Source organism: Pseudophryne corroboree, chromosome 9, assembly GCF_028390025.1.
Source record: "Pseudophryne corroboree isolate aPseCor3 chromosome 9, aPseCor3.hap2, whole genome shotgun sequence".
NCBI lineage: Eukaryota > Metazoa > Chordata > Amphibia > Anura > Myobatrachidae > Pseudophryne > Pseudophryne corroboree.
Window position 1 is genome coordinate 481259530 of NC_086452.1, and position 15812 is coordinate 481275341.

Genomic DNA, 15812 nt, shown 5'->3' on the forward strand with positions numbered 1-15812 from the left:
CGAGGAAGGGGACAGTTAGAGGAGGAACGATAGGGAAGGAGTGACGCAGAGGGCTGATCGCGGAGGAGAGCGCAGAAAAAGTGTCAGATCCCCTGCGCTGAGCAGCGGCATAAAGAGCAGTGAGAACCCGGAGTAGTGCTGGAGTCCCGGGGCGGAGTGACGACTTGCCTGGCAGTGGAGTGAGCGCTGAGGGCCAGCTGGAGACGGACTGGCTAGGGTCTGCTCATACGGAGGGAGGATCTCGCCGGAGAGTCCCTGGTGCAGGCAATAGAGGCGGTAGTCGGGGCCGTCCCGGAGAGCGGCTGCATAGCAACCCTACACCATAGTCCAGCCTACGGAGGCGGAACTTTCCCCCTCATTGAACCGGAGGAGGAGTCGGGGGAGGAGTTGATAGAGCCTCCTGGAGTAATTTGGGACATATACTGTAATGGTAAGGAAATCAAGCCCTTACACTACACTCAGCAGCTGAGAGCACAGCATAGCTTTGAATACTGTTACAGCCTTTGTAAAGAGTAGGCAGACATCCTTGCAGAACTTATTATTACTTCTAAAGCTGTCCTTATATGAAGCAATTTGTCGCTACATTTCAACAAGTATAATTGACTACCTATTAACCCCTCTCTTATCTAGAGTGGATGTTATTGTGACAGTTATATACCTATATACCACTCACCATATGAGGGAGTATCCTGTTGCCTACGCATACTAATATGGTGCCGGCATAGGCCACGGACATCAGGGACATACATTGCGTAGCATCATTACTTGGAGCTAGGATATTGATGCATAGCAGCCTGCCCCATATACCTCTACCACACACTTATACTGCTGCAGGTGAGGATACGGTAGCCATACACTTGATATTAATGGGCCGCAGACATAGCATCCGTCCTGGCTAGCGATCTTACTACCCTGACTACCGCGATTAGAAGAAGGATAGACTATGGAACCATTGAGTAGCAGCACTACTAATTCCAAGCGTTAATGACGTAGCAAGGGAATAGCTACTGGGACCTAGTCCGGCCCAACTAATTCATTATTCTAAGCACCTCCAAGATAAACTGGAATTCATTATAATTGCTGTTATCGACCCGAGTCAAGAATCCTAATTGGATATAAACAATATAAGTACTTAACTCCCCCTAATAAACCCAAGAATGGACTTCCAGTCAGTCCCTCTTTGAGAAGGGAGCTACAAGGGACGGGAGCTGCTCTATGTAAATGATTCACACCTGAACACTCTAACGTGGATTAATTACCCTACTCATCTACTGACTTTTTCCAGGGTATCAGACTGCTAGTACAGAAAGTCATATAATAACTACTTTATGGTTAAATAACTATTGGGTATATAGCGGATGGTGCACCATAGTATAATGGGTGTTATATAATATATAAATACCATATTGTATTATTTTCACCAACCCGGTTAAATAGTCTTATAGACTATTGGATGGTTAATTTTTTTTGTATTGCATGCAGTTATTTTCTGTTAATAGATTGCTAAGGTGATGAACGACTCATCCTGAGGCCTACCCTCTACGCAGATGAAAGGTACGAGTTGTAAAATTTTACTATAATTGATTGAAAACAAGTAAACCCAAATATACTTACCATTGAAGTTGACGGTTTCTTGGAGGTGGAACCTGAAAGGGAAAAAAGGTAATACCATTAGCCACCCGGTCTTCCTATTGGAGTCCCTGAAGGGGAATAAATATATTATCTAGATAGGAGGGGGATTGACAAAATATCTTCCATCGAGGCGTTCCCAAGCTCACCTGGAAATACACTCATCTAACTAGCTTGGGTGGAGGCACACTCTGTCAGTTCACTGTAACCCATCACTTGCGCCAGGGTTACAATGATAACACCTCTTCATATCTTTAGTAATAGGGTGTGCAGTCCAGCCCCCCCCCCCCTTTATTAGATATAAGAGTAATACACACTCCTAGCTAGCAGTGTGCATCTGCATCTCTCTTCCTCCAGCATAGTATTAGAAGCCTCAGCATGATAGCGCCTCTTCATATCTTTAGTATTAGGGTGTGCAGTCCAGCCCCCCCCCCCCTTTATTAGATATAAGAGTAATACACACTCCTAGCTAGCAGTGTGCATCTGCATCTCTCTTCCTCCAGCATAGTATTAGAAGCCTCAGCATGATAGCACCTCTTCATATCTTTAGTAATAGGGTGTGCAGTCCAGCCCCCCCCCCTCCTTTATTAGATATGAGTAATACACACTCCTAGCTCGCAGTGTGCATCTGCATCTCTCTTCCTCCAGCATAGTATTAGAAGCCTCAGCATGATAGCACCTCTTCATATCTTTAGTAATAGGGTGTGCAGTCCAGCCCCCCCTCCTTTATTAGATATAAGAGTAATACACACTCCTAGCTAGCAGTGTGCATCTGCATCTCTCTTCCTCCAGCATAGTATTAGAAGCCTCAGCATGATAGCACCTCTTCATATCTTTAGTAATAGGGTGTGCAGTCCAGCCCCCCCTCCTTTATTAGATATAAGAGTAATACACACTCCTAGCTCGCAGTGTGCATCTGCATCTCTCTTCCTCCAGCATAGTATTAGAAGCCTCAGCATGATAGCACCTCTTCATATCTTTAGTAATAGGGTGTGCAGCCCCCCCCCCCCCGCCTTTATTAGATATGAGAGTAATACACACTCCTAGCTAGCAGTGTGCATCTGCATCTCTCTTCCTCCAGCATAGTATTAGAAGCCTCAGAATGATAGCACCTCTTCATATCTTTAGTAATAGGGTGTGCAGTCCAGCCCCCCCTCCTTTATTAGATATAAGAGTAATACACACTCCTAGCTCGCAGTGTGCGTCTGCATCTCTCTTCCTCCAGCATAGTATTAGAAGCCTCAGCATGATAGCACCTCTTCATATCTTTAGTAATAGGGTGTGCAGTCCAGCCCCCCCCCCCTTTATTAGATATAAGAGTAATACACACTCCTAGCTCGCAGTGTGCGTCTGCATCTCTCTTCCTCCGGCATAGTATTAGAAGCCTCAGCATGATAGCACCTCTTCATATCTTTAGTAATAGTGTGTGCAGTCCAGTACCCCCCCCCCCCTTTATTAGATGTGAGTAATACACACTCCGAGCTCGCAGTGTGCATCTGCATCTCTCTTCCTCCAGCATAGTATTAGAAGCCTCAGCATGATAGCACCTCTTCATATCTTTAGTAATAGGGTGTGCAGTCCAGCCCCCCCCTTTATTAGATATAAGAGTAATACACACTCCTAGCTCGCAGTGTGCGTCTGCATCTCTCTTCCTCCAGCATAGTGTTAGAAGCCTCAGCATGATAGCACCTCTTCAAATCTTTAGTAATAGGGTGTGCAGTCCAGGTCCCCCCACCCTTTATTAGATATAAGAGTAATACACACTCCTAGCTAGCAGTGTACATCTGCATCTCTCTCCCTCCAGCATAGTATTAGAAGCCTCAGCATGATAGCACCTCTTCAAATCTTTAGTAATAGGATGTGCAGCTCACCCCCCCCCCTTTATTAGATATAAGAATAATACACACTCCTAGCTCGCAGGGTGCATCTGCATCTTTCTTCCTCCAGCATAGTATTAGAAGCCTCAGCATGATAGCACCTCTTCATATCTTTAGTAATAGGGTGTGCAGTCCAGCCCCCCCCCCCTTTATTAGATATAAGAGTAATACACACTCCTAGCTCGCAGTGTGCATCTGCATCTCTCTCCCTCCAGCATAGTATTAGAAGCCTCAGCATGATAGCACCTCTTCATATCTTTAGTAATAGGGTGTGCAGTCCAGACCCCCCCCCCTTTATTAGATATAAGAGTAATACACACTCCTAGCTAGCAGTGTGCATCTGCATCTCTCTTCCTCCAGCATAGTATTAGAAGCCTCAGCATGATAGCACCTCTTCATATCTTTAGTAATAGGGTGTGCAGTCCAGCCCCCCCTCCTTTATTAGATATAAGAGTAATACACACTCCTAGCTCGCAGTGTGCATCTGCATCTCTCTTCCTCCAGCATAGTATTAGAAGCCTCAGCATGATAGCACCTCTTCATATCTTTAGTAATAGGGTGTGCAGCCCCCCCCCGCCTTTATTAGATATGAGAGTAATACACACTCCTAGCTAGCAGTGTGCATCTGCATCTCTCTTCCTCCAGCATAGTATTAGAAGCCTCAGCATGATAGCACCTCTTCATATCTTTAGTAATAGGGTGTGCAGCCCCCCCCCGCCTTTATTAGATATGAGAGTAATACACACTCCTAGCTAGCAGTGTGCATCTGCATCTCTCTTCCTCCAGCATAGTATTAGAAGCCTCAGCATGATAGCGCCTCTTCATATCTTTAGTAATAGGGTGTGCAGCCCCCCCCCCTTTATTAGATATAAGAGTAATACACACTCCTAGCTCGCAGTGTGCATCTGCATCTCTCTTCCTCCAGCATAGTATTAGAAGCCTCAGCATGATAGCACCTCTTCATATCTTTAGTAATAGGGTGTGCAGTCCAGCCCCCCCCCCCCTTTATTAGATATAAGAGTAATACACACTCCTAGCTAGCAGTGTGCATCTGCATCTCTTCCTCCAGCATAGTATTAGAAGCCTCAGCATGATAGCACCTCTTCATATCTTTAGTAATAGGGTGTGCAGTCCAGCCCCCCCCTTTATTAGATATAAGAGTAATACACACTCCTAGCTCGCAGTGTGCATCTGCATCTCTCTTCCTCCAGCATAGTGTTAGAAGCCTCAGCATGATAGCACCTCTTCATATCTTTAGTAAAAGGGTGTGCAGTCCAGGTCCCCACACTTTTTCCACTAACCCCTGCACACCAGGAACAACCCACAAGACCGTCCATTGTGGAGATGCCCTGACCCCGCCATGTCAGAGTCGCTCAGGTCCTTACACTCTCCCATGCGTCCTGAGTGTTGACTTTCAGCCTGATATGACATGTGATGATACGGCTGGGATCCATCGCTGAACATCGCGGTCATACATACGGGAAGACACTGACTACCCCTGGAGGACATCTCTTACCCCCTCTATCCTCAGGTAAGATAATCTGAATTCCTGGCTAATAATGCACTCCTGTGTGATGAGTAATGGGGACAGTTGGTCATGCAGTGTTTCAGTCATACACAAAGCCCTTGTTAAGCTTAAATACATATCTGTTCCGTTAGTAAATAGTGTTTCTTTGTCCTGAGCCTGCAGCATAGTAGATGAGGCTGGCAGGTTATAGCCAGGACACAGATCTGCATCAGTGGATGGCTGCATAATCCCTGCGTGTACATGCCAGTATCCCCTCCCCCGCACCACACCCCGGACTCTTCCCACGGTCCTTCCTAAGGTTTATACAAGACAATGCGCCTATCAGTAATGGAAGGTCTGTTTCTAGGGGCGGGCCAGCCATGCAATCGCAGTGTGCAGTACTCAATGCAGTGTGGCCAGCCGCATAGAATACTGTGTAAAATCTCCTTCCCAAAATGGCCGCTGCCTGAGAGAAGACAGTTGTGTAGGATGTTAGAATAGACGGTGGCCATTTTGGTAGGGACATTTGCTGGGAGAAAGAAATGCAGACGTGAACAGCGCTCCCCGGAAGTAACGGGATCATTGAGTAGCGGGGTGGGAGGGCGCACAAACAAGATGTTGGCATGCTGACTTTAACCCCTGACAACGAGCAGGTAGGGGCATAATTTAAATGGGGCACTATTTGTGTGGGGAATAATAACGTGTAAGGGGCACTTAATGTCATAAGGGGCATTATGGTAGGTTACATATTGTGTAAGGGGCATTACGGTGTGTGGTGTATATTGTGTAAGGGGAATTACGGTGTGTGGTGTATGTTGTGTAAGGGGCATTACGGTGTGTGGTGTATATTGTGTAAGGGGAATTACAGTGTGTGGTGTATATTGTGTAATGGCCATTACGGTGTGTGGTTTATATTGTGTAAGGGGCATTACGTGTGTGGTGCATATTGTGTAAGGGGCATTACGGTGTATGGCATATTGTGTAAGGGGCATTACGGTGTGTGGCATATTGTGTAAGGGGCATTATGGAGTGTGTCATATTGTGTAAGGGGCATTATGGTGTGTGGCATATTGTGTAAGGGGCATTATGGCGTGTGTCATATTGTGTAAGGGGCATTACGGTTGTGTGGCATATTGTGTAAGGGGCATTATGGAGTGTGGTGTATATTGTGTAAGGGGCATTATGGAGTGTGTCATATTGTGTAAGGTGCATTATGGTGTGTGGTGTATATTGTGTAAGGTGCATAATGGTGTGTGGTGTATATTGTGTAAGGGGCATTACGGTGTGTGGTGTATATTGTGTAAAGGGCATTATGGTGTGTGGTGTATATTGTGTAAGGGGTATTATGGTGTGTGGTGTATATTGTGTAAGGGGCATTACGGTATATGGCATATTGTGTAAGGAGCATTACGGTGTGTGGCATATCGTGTAAATACATTACGGTGTGTGGCATATTGTGTTAGGGGCATTACGGTGTGTGGGATATTGTGTAAGGGGCATTACGGTGTGTGGCATATTGTGTAAATGCATTACGGTGTGTGGCATATTGTGTTAGGGTCATTACAGTGTGTGGCATATTGTGTTAGGGGCATTACAGTTTGTGGCATATTGTGTAAGGTGCATTACGGTGTGTGGTGTATATTGTGTAAGGGGCATTACGGTGTGTGGTGTATATTGTGTAAAGGGCATTATGGTGTGTGGTGTATATTGTGTAAAGGCATTATGGTGTGTGGTGTATATTGGCCCTCATTCCGAGTTGTTCACTCGCTAGCTGCTTTTAGCAGCATTGCACACGCTAAGCCGCCGCCCTCTGGGAGTGAATCTTAGCTTAGCAGAATTGCGAACGAAAGATTAGCAGAATTGCGAATAGAAATTTCTTAGCAGTTTCTGAGTAGCTCCAGACCTACTCCTACGCTACGATCAGTTCAGTCAGTTTCGTTCCTGGTTTGACGTCACAAACACACCCAGCGTTCGCCCAGACACTCCCCCGTTTCTCCAGACACTCCTGCGTTTTTCCCAGAAACGGCAGCGTTTTTTCGCACACGCCCAGAAAACGGCCAGTTTTCATCCAGAAACACCCACTTCCTGTCAATCACACTCCGATCACCAGAACGATGAAAAATCCTTGTTATGCCGTGAGTAAAATACCTAACTTTTGTGTAAAATAACTAAGCGCATGCGCTCTGCGAACCTTGCGCATGCGCAGTAAGCGACTAATCGCAATATAGCGAAAATCGGCAACGAACGAACAACTCGGAATGACCCCCATTGTGTAAAGGCATTATGGTGTGTGGTGTATATTGTGTAAAGGCATTATGGTGTGTGGTGTATATTGTGTAAAGGGGTATTACGGTGTGTGGTTTATATTGTGTAAGGGGCATTACGGTGCATGGCATATTGTGTTAGGGGCATTACGGTGCACTACATGTCCCAGCAGTACAGGGAGTAAGGCTGTTTAAAGGACTGTCCCTGGCAGGAGCAATACACGTCCCAGCAGTACAGAGAGTAAGGCTGTATAAAGGACTGTCCCTGGCAGAAGCACTACACGTCCCAGCAGTACAGAAAGTAAGGCTGTATACAGGACTGTCCCTGGCAGGAGCACTACACGTCCCAGCAGTACAGAGATTAAGGCTGTATAAAGGACTGTCCCTGGCAGGAGCACTACACGTCCCAGCAGTACAGAGAGTAAGGCTGTATAAAGGACTGTCCCTGGCAGGAGCACTACACGTCCCAGCAGTACAGAAAGTAAGGCTGTATACAGGACTGTCCCTGGCAGGAGCACTACACGTCCCAGCAGTACAGAGAATAAGGCTGTATAAAGGACTGTCCCTGGCAGGAGCACTACACGTCCCAGCAGTACAGAGAGTAAGGCTGTATAAAGGACTGTCCCTGGCAGGAGCACTACATGTCCCAGCAGTACAGAGAGTAAGGCTGTATAAAGGACTGTCCCTGGCAGGAGCACTACACGTCCCAGCAGTACAGAGAGTAAGGCTGTATAAAGGACTGTCCCTGGCAGGAGCACTACACGTCCCAGCAGTACAGAGAGTAAGGCTGTATAAAGGACTGTCCCTGGCAGGAGCACTACACGTCCCAGCAGTACAGAGAGTAAGGCTGTATAAAGGACTGTCCCTGGCAGGAGCACTACATGTCCCAGCAGTACAGAGAGTAAGGCTGTATAAAGGACTGTCCCTGGCAGGAGCACTACACGTCCCAGCAGTACAAGGAGTAAGGCTGTATAAAGGACTGTCCCTGGCAGGAGCACTACACGTCCCAGCAGTACAGGGAGTAAGGCTGTATAAAGGACTGTCCCTGGCAGGAGCACTACACGTCCCAGCAGCTCTCCTGATTCCCGCTGTGTCCATGTAGGTGTCATTATGAGGAGAGCTGGGAAGGAGACGGACGACCTGTTCCATTAACCTACATGGAGATAAGGATGGAGCAGCTGCTGGTGGTGTGCATTATGCATCACCTGCGTGATACGCGTCCTCCTCTAATGATAATACCACTTACACACTGCGCGCCACCTTCCAGGGCCTGCCTGGCGCGGATCCACCAGGAGGACACAATACTCCAGGTATTACTATCAGCCCCTCGCTGTGCACCTGCAGCACTTTTAAGGCAAGAAAAAAAGGGGAGTGTAGGGGTGAAAAGTGGCGCACTGGATCACTCCCAGAAGGGAAAGAGAAATATCATTTATATAAGCCGGTATTGAAAAAAGTTTATTAGTAAATGATAAATTGATTTTTTCTCATAGAGAAGGAACTAATGTGAATAGTAAGTATAATTTATAGGTCCGCGTGCACCCTGGAGTTGTAATACATGTAAGTAACACGGGAAGAGATGAAGGAATACTCTATTTTGTGGGGGCACTCTTATAAGTATTTAAAACTTAACTTTTATTAAATATATCAATAGAGTAACTCACGTAGGGCAGAATGTACTAATGTACATCGCCGCCCATCGCCGCCCTGCGCCACGATGCTGATCGCATATGTACTAACATATGCGATCAGCATTGCGGAGGACAGCTCTTCCGATAAGAGCTGTCCTCCGCGATGCGCAGCGGCAGACTGACTTCCGGGATTCGGCCCCAGGAGTCAGTCTGCGCATGCGCGGGGTGACGGGGGGCGGCCGCAGGGCATGCTGGGAGGGATTCTTCGATCGGATCCCTCACACAGCGCCGCGGAGAGAAGCCCATAGGCTTCTATGGACGTACGCTGTCCTGCCGGCCGGGGGTTAGTACATCAGGAAAATGCGGTAAACAGGGAGTTTACCGCATTTTCTGCTTAGTACATCCCGCCCATAGACATAACGACATGTAACATATAGTGATAAGACACAGAGGAAACCACAAGTGTTGGACTCTCTCTTATTAATACTAATTACACTTCTGTTATTAGCAGATCGCCGGTTAGATCTTATGAGGGCAGAACCTAAACACAAAAAGGCTCATGCAAAGTTATATGTTATAGGATATAATATTATATGTCCAAGAAATAGTAACAATTTATTATAATGTAACTGACTGGGACTTAGATATAATTGTTTACCAGTCTTGCAGATAAAAAACATTCATAATTGGACATATTGATATTACCATAGACAAAGGACGCTGGGCACCATCTTTAAATGTATGTTAGACGCTTGTCGCTGTGTGTTTTGAAATGTGTTTTATTTGCTGCGCCGGTGTCCAGAAGGACTGCTCCCGCTGCAGCGCTCAGTGCCGACCACCAGGGACTGGGAGCTCCGCTCCCGGCGGCCGCGGTGGTAAAAGGTATCCCCTTCACTGCGCCAGGGAAGAGGAAGCTGCCACTGCCGCCCAGAGTGCACCACTCACGGGGGACTGGGCTGGCAGGCTACCTATGCGGCAGGGGGTACGTAGGGTACTGGGCGCTGAGGTCCGGGATCTGGTATCCGTTTGGATGGTCGACCATTTTATGGTCAACAGTCATTAGGTCGACCACTATTGGTTGACATTGACGTGGTCGACATGGACACATGGTCAACACATGAAAGGTCGACACATGAAAACGTTGACATGCGATTTAAAAAAAAAATTTCTTTTGTTCTTTTCCATACTTTACGATCCACGTGGACTACGATTGGAAACGGTAACCTGAGCCAAGCGCAGCGGTAGTGGAGCGAAGCACCTTGCCCGAAGCATGGCGAGCGAAGCGAGGGGGCATGGTGCACTAATTGGGGTTCCCCGTCACTCTACGAAGAAAACAACACCAAAAAAACAAAAAAAACCTCATGTCAACCTTTCATGCGTCGACCATTTGTCCATGTCGACCATGCCAATGTTGACCACTATTGGTCGACCTAGTGACTGTTGACCATAACATGGTCGACCATTCATACCGGAACCCGGGGAGCTAGGTACCTCAGTGCTGCAGGGAGGCAGGGAGCCACGACGGCCGGGAGGAGCATCCTGAGCCTCCGGGCATCAAAAGGGTGCTTGCTCCCAGGTGGCCACAAACAGCCTCGGATCCGGAGGTTGCGGCGAGGCACAGAATTGAGCCACACTGGGTGATGGGGGGTAAGCAGCGGGGCAGGTAAAAGTTAGGCCCTGCTGCAGCCAGCTCCCCCCAGACCTCAGCAGCGCTGCCATCCGCCAGTGCGCCCTACTGCTCCAGGCTGCAGGGCTAAGGGGGCGGCGCTGGGCACACAAAAGCTAAATGTTTTAAAACCATGAAATCTATATATTGTGCTGTGGGGCACTGCAGCCTGGGTATGTGCAGGTGGGTATGTGCAGGTGGGTATGTGCAGGTGGGTATGTGCAGCCTGGGTATGTGCAGGTGGGTATGTGCAGGTGGGTATGTGCAGGTGGGTATGTGCAGGTGGGTATGTGCAGCCTGAGTATGTGCAGGTGGGTATGTGCAGCCTGAGTATGTGCAGGTGAGTATGTGCAGGTGGGTATGTGCAGCCCGAGTATGTGCAGGTGGGTATGTGCAGGTGAGTATGTGCAGGTGGGTATGTGCAGGTGGGTATGTGCAGCCTGAGTATGTGCAGGTGGGTATGTGCAGCCTGGGTATGTGCAGCCTGGGTATGTGCAGGTGGGTATGTGCAGGTGGGTATGTGCAGCCTGGGTATGTGCAGCCTGGGTATGTGCAGCCTGGGTATGTGCAGGTGGGTATGTGCAGGTGAGTATGTGCAGGTGGGTATGTGCAGCCTGGGTATGTGCAGGTGGGTATGTGCAGGTGGGTATGTGCAGCCTGGGTATGTGCAGGTGGGTATGTGCAGGTGGGTATGTGCAGGTGGGTATGTGCAGGTGGGTATGTGCAGGGTGGGTATGTGCAGGTGGGTATGTGCAGGGTGGGTATGTGCAGGTGGGTATGTGCAGGGTGGGTATGTGCAGGGTGGGTATGTGCAGGTGGGTATGTGCAGCCTGGGTATGTGCAGGTGGGTATGTGCAGCCTGAGTATGTGCAGGTGGGTATGTGCAGCCTGAGTATGTGCAGGTGGGTATGTGCAGCCTGAGTATGTGCAGGTGGGTATGTGCAGCCTGAGTATGTGCAGGTGAGTATGTGCAGGTGGGTATGTGCAGCCTGAGTATGTGCAGGTGGGTATGTGCAGCCTGGGTATGTGCAGGTGGGTATGTGCAGCCTGGGTATGTGCAGGTGGGTATGTGCAGCCTGGGTATGTGCAGGTGGGTATGTGCAGCCTGGGTATGTGCAGGTGGGTATGTGCAGCCTGGGTATGTGCAGGTGGGTATGTGCAGGTGGGTATGTGCAGGTGGGTATGTTCAGGGTGGGTATGTGCAGGTGGGTATGTTCAGGGTGGGTATGTGCAGGTGGGTATGTGCAGGTGGGTATGTGCAGGTGGGTATGTGCAGCCTGGGTATGTGCAGCCTGGGTATGTGCAGCCTGGGTATGTGCAGGTGGGTATGTGCAGGTGGGTATGTGCAGCCTGAGTATGTGCAGGTGGGTATGTGCAGCCTGAGTATGTGCAGGTGGTATGTGCAGCCTGGGTATGTGCAGGTGGGTATATGCAGGTGGGTATGTGCAGCCTGGGTATGTGCAGGTGGGTATGTGCAGGTGGGTATGTGCAGGTGGGTATGTGCAGCCTGGGTATGTGCAGGTGGGTATGTGCAGGTGGGTATGTGCAGGTGGGTATGTGCAGCCTGGGTATGTGCAGGTGGGTATGTGCAGCCTGGGTATGTGCAGCCTGGGTATGTGCAGGTGGGTATGTGCAGGTGGGTATGTGCAGGTGGGTATGTGCAGCCTGGGTATGTGCAGGTGGGTATGTGCAGCCTGGGTATGTGCAGGTGGGTATGTGCAGGTGGGTATGTGCAGCCTGGGTATGTGCAGGTGGGTATGTGCAGGTGGGTATGTGCAGCCTGGGTATGTGTAGGTGGGTATGTGCAGCCTGGGTATGTGCAGCCTGGGTATGTGCAGGTGGGTATGTGCAGGTGGGTATGTGCAGGTGGGTATGTGCAGCCTGGGTATGTGCAGGTGGGTATGTGCAGGTGGGTATGTGCAGGTGGGTATGTGCAGCCTGGGTATGTGCAGGTGGGTATGTGCAGGTGGGTATGTGCAGCCTGGGTATGTGTAGGTGGGTATGTGCAGCCTGGGTATGTGCAGCCTGGGTATGTGCAGGTGGGTATGTGCAGGTGGGTATGTGCAGCCTGGGTATGTGCAGCCTGGGTATGTGCAGGTGGGTATGTGCAGCCTGGGTATGTGCAGGTGGGTATGTGCAGGTGGGTATGTGCAGCCTGGGTATGTGCAGCCTGGGTATGTGCAGGTGGGTATGTGCAGGTGGGTATGTGTAGACTGGGTATGTGCAGGTGGGTATGTGCAGGTGAGTATGTGCAGGTGGGTATGTGCAGGTGGGTATGTGCAGGTGGGTATGTGCAGGTGAGTATGTGCAGGTGGGTATGTGCAGGTGGGTATGTGCAGGTGGGTATGTGCAGGTGGGTATGTGCAGGTGAGTATGTGCAGGTGGGTATGTGCAGGTGGGTATGTGCAGGTGGGTATGTGCAGCTTGGGTATGTGCAGGTGGGTATGTGCAGCCTGGGTATGTGCAGCCTGGGTATGTGCAGGTGGGTATGTGCAGGTGGGTATGTGTAGACTGGGTATGTGCAGGTGGGTATGTGCAGGTGAGTATGTGCAGGTGGGTATGTGCAGGTGGGTATGTGCAGGTGGGTATGTGCAGGTGGGTATGTGCAGGTGAGTAAGTGCAGGTGGGTATGTGCAGGTGGGTATGTGCAGGTGAGTATGTGCAGGTGGGTATGTGCAGGTGGGTATGTGCAGGTGGGTATGTGCAGGTGAGTATGTGCAGGTGGGTATGTGCAGGTGGGTATGTGCAGGTGGGTATGTGCAGCCTGGGTATGTGCAGGTGGGTATGTGCAGGTGGGTATGTGCAGCCTGGGTATGTGTAGGTGGGTATGTGCAGCCTGGGTATGTGCAGGTGGGTATGTGCAGGTGGGTATGTGCAGGTGGGTATGTGCAGCCTGGGTATGTGCAGGTGGGTATGTGCAGGTGGGTATGTGCAGCCTGGGTATGTGCAGGTGGGTATGTGCAGGTGAGTATGTGCAGCCTGGGTATGTGCAGCCTGGGTATGTGCAGGTGGGTATGTGCAGGTGGGTATGTGTAGACTGGGTATGTGCAGGTGGGTATGTGCAGGTGAGTATGTGCAGGTGGGTATGTGCAGGTGGGTATGTGCAGGTGGGTATGTGTAGACTGGGTATGTGCAGGTGGGTATGTGCAGGTGAGTAAGTGCAGGTGGGTATGTGCAGGTGGGTATGTGCAGGTGGGTATGTGTAGACTGGGTATGTGCAGGTGGGTATGTGCAGGTGAGTATGTGCAGGTGAGTATGTGCAGGTGGGTATGTGCAGGTGGGTATGTGCAGCCTGGGTATGTGCAGGTGGGTATGTGCAGGTGGGTATGTGCAGGTGGGTATGTGCAGCCTGGGTATGTGCAGGTGGGTATGTGCAGGTGGGTATGTGCAGGTGGGTATGTGCAGGTGAGTATGTGCAGCCTGGGTATGTGCAGGTGGGTATGTGCAGGTGGGTATGTGCAGGTGGGTATGTGCAGCCTGGGTATGTGCAGGTGGGTATGTGCAGGTGGGTATGTGCAGCCTGGGTATGTGCAGCCTGGGTATGTGCAGGTGGGTATGTGCAGGTGGGTATGTGCAGCCTGGGTATGTGCAGCCTGGGTATGTGCAGGTGGGTATGTGCAGGTGGGTATGTGCAGGTGGGTATGTGCAGGTGGGTATGTGCAGCCTGGGTATGTGCAGGTGGGTATGTGCAGGTGGGTATGTGCAGCCTGGGTATGTGCAGGTGGGTATGTGCAGGTGGGTATGTGCAGGTGGGTATGTGCAGCCTGGGTATGTGCAGCCTGGGTATGTGCAGGTGGGTATGTGCAGGTGGGTATGTGCAGCCTGGGTATGTGCAGGTGGGTATGTGCAGGTGAGTATGTGCAGGTGGGTATGTGCAGGTGGGTATGTGCAGGTGGGTATGTGCAGCCTGGCGCAGGGCACCAGGCACAGGACATGTATATGTACGGTGTATGTAGCACTGAGTTGGGGATAGCAGATGCCCCAGCTGCAGTGCCTGGGTATGTGGAGCCTGCGCAGGGCACAGACTCAGAGTTCATACTGTGGCGCAGTAGTTCGTACCACAACGTCCTGGTCAGGAATATGCGCCATCAGTACTGGAGCGGGTACCAGAGCCTCCTCTAGTGACAGGAATGCCAACACACAAGCGGGTGCAAAGTCCACTGACTTGGGAATGCCCTTCCTAGCCATCTCTGTAAGGGGATTCACTACAGGACTAAAGTCAATGACAACGTGTCCGTAGGGCCTTACAGGTTCTAAGGTCAGTACCAGTCTGGGTGATGTGGGCGAGGGACAGCCTCTGGTCGCCTCTGCTTTGGGCCTACCCCTGTCTCCTCCCACACGGTACCCCAGGCACTGCACCTCCGTCATTTCTATCTGGCAACTGTCTGCCCTCCAATCCTCCTCTGTCGACCTATGACTCGGGAAACCTACCCTGTCGCCTAGGTCTGCTCTTTCCTCGTCGTCCGCTACCTGTGCCACAGTGATGGCGGCCAGACCACCAGCCTCTGGATCCTGGGTGGTTTCCACTACAGGGAGGCTGCGTGTCTTCCCCGATCTACTGCGCGCAGGCAGGGGACCTGCTATGTCCACAGCAACTTGCTGTAAAGGTTCTCCTATGGGCACAGGCCCAGAGACAACACAACCGCTGGAGTGCCCCATCTGCCAACGCATGGCACCAGCCTTACAGTTGGTCTGGGCATCATCCGACATTCCAGACCAGGGTAAGCTCTGTGTCAGGCACAGGGTACGGTCTATCTCTGAGTGGCTGTCCAAAGGGGTTTCACTGGCAACCGACACCAGTTGCGCAGGAACGTTCCCTGGGGGGACCAGTTGGACACATTCCCTATCTGGTCTATCCCCACCCACTTTCCTGTCTACCCTGTACCTTAACCCTTCCCGCCAGGTCAAACTTCCTTCCCCAACTCCGTCAAGGCCGCTGTCAGCATGGCGCCTCATGCCTTTCAGGGATGGGTCAGAGAGTTGAGCCTCCCTAAACTCCTGCCTGCGGCCCTCAACCTCTCCTAAATTGGGACACTACTACTACTAGAGTCAGTCTGGTAAGGGCCAGTCACGGAAAGGTCAGTGTGGTTTCTCATACTCACCGCCGGAGTTGGCACACCACTTGGGTCAGGAGCATCCTTGGGCATCCAGACAGGATCAAACGAGCTGGAACCAACATCCTGTGCGTTGCTAGGGGACATAGTCATACCAGAGGCAAAAGGCATGCGGGGTCGATGTGCC

General features: G+C 50.5%; 1 long non-coding RNA gene across 1 annotated transcript in view; it reads right to left on the reverse strand.

Moving 5' to 3' along the window:
• Positions 1 to 1614: 1614 nt before the first annotated feature.
• The window catches only part of LOC134957176 (uncharacterized), a 245054-nt gene continuing 230856 nt past the window's right edge, over positions 1615 to 15812 (reverse strand). Inside the window, exon 3 of the long non-coding RNA XR_010186515.1 lies at positions 1615 to 1646. This is a non-coding gene — a long non-coding RNA (uncharacterized LOC134957176). The remainder of the gene's footprint in view (positions 1647 to 15812) is intronic.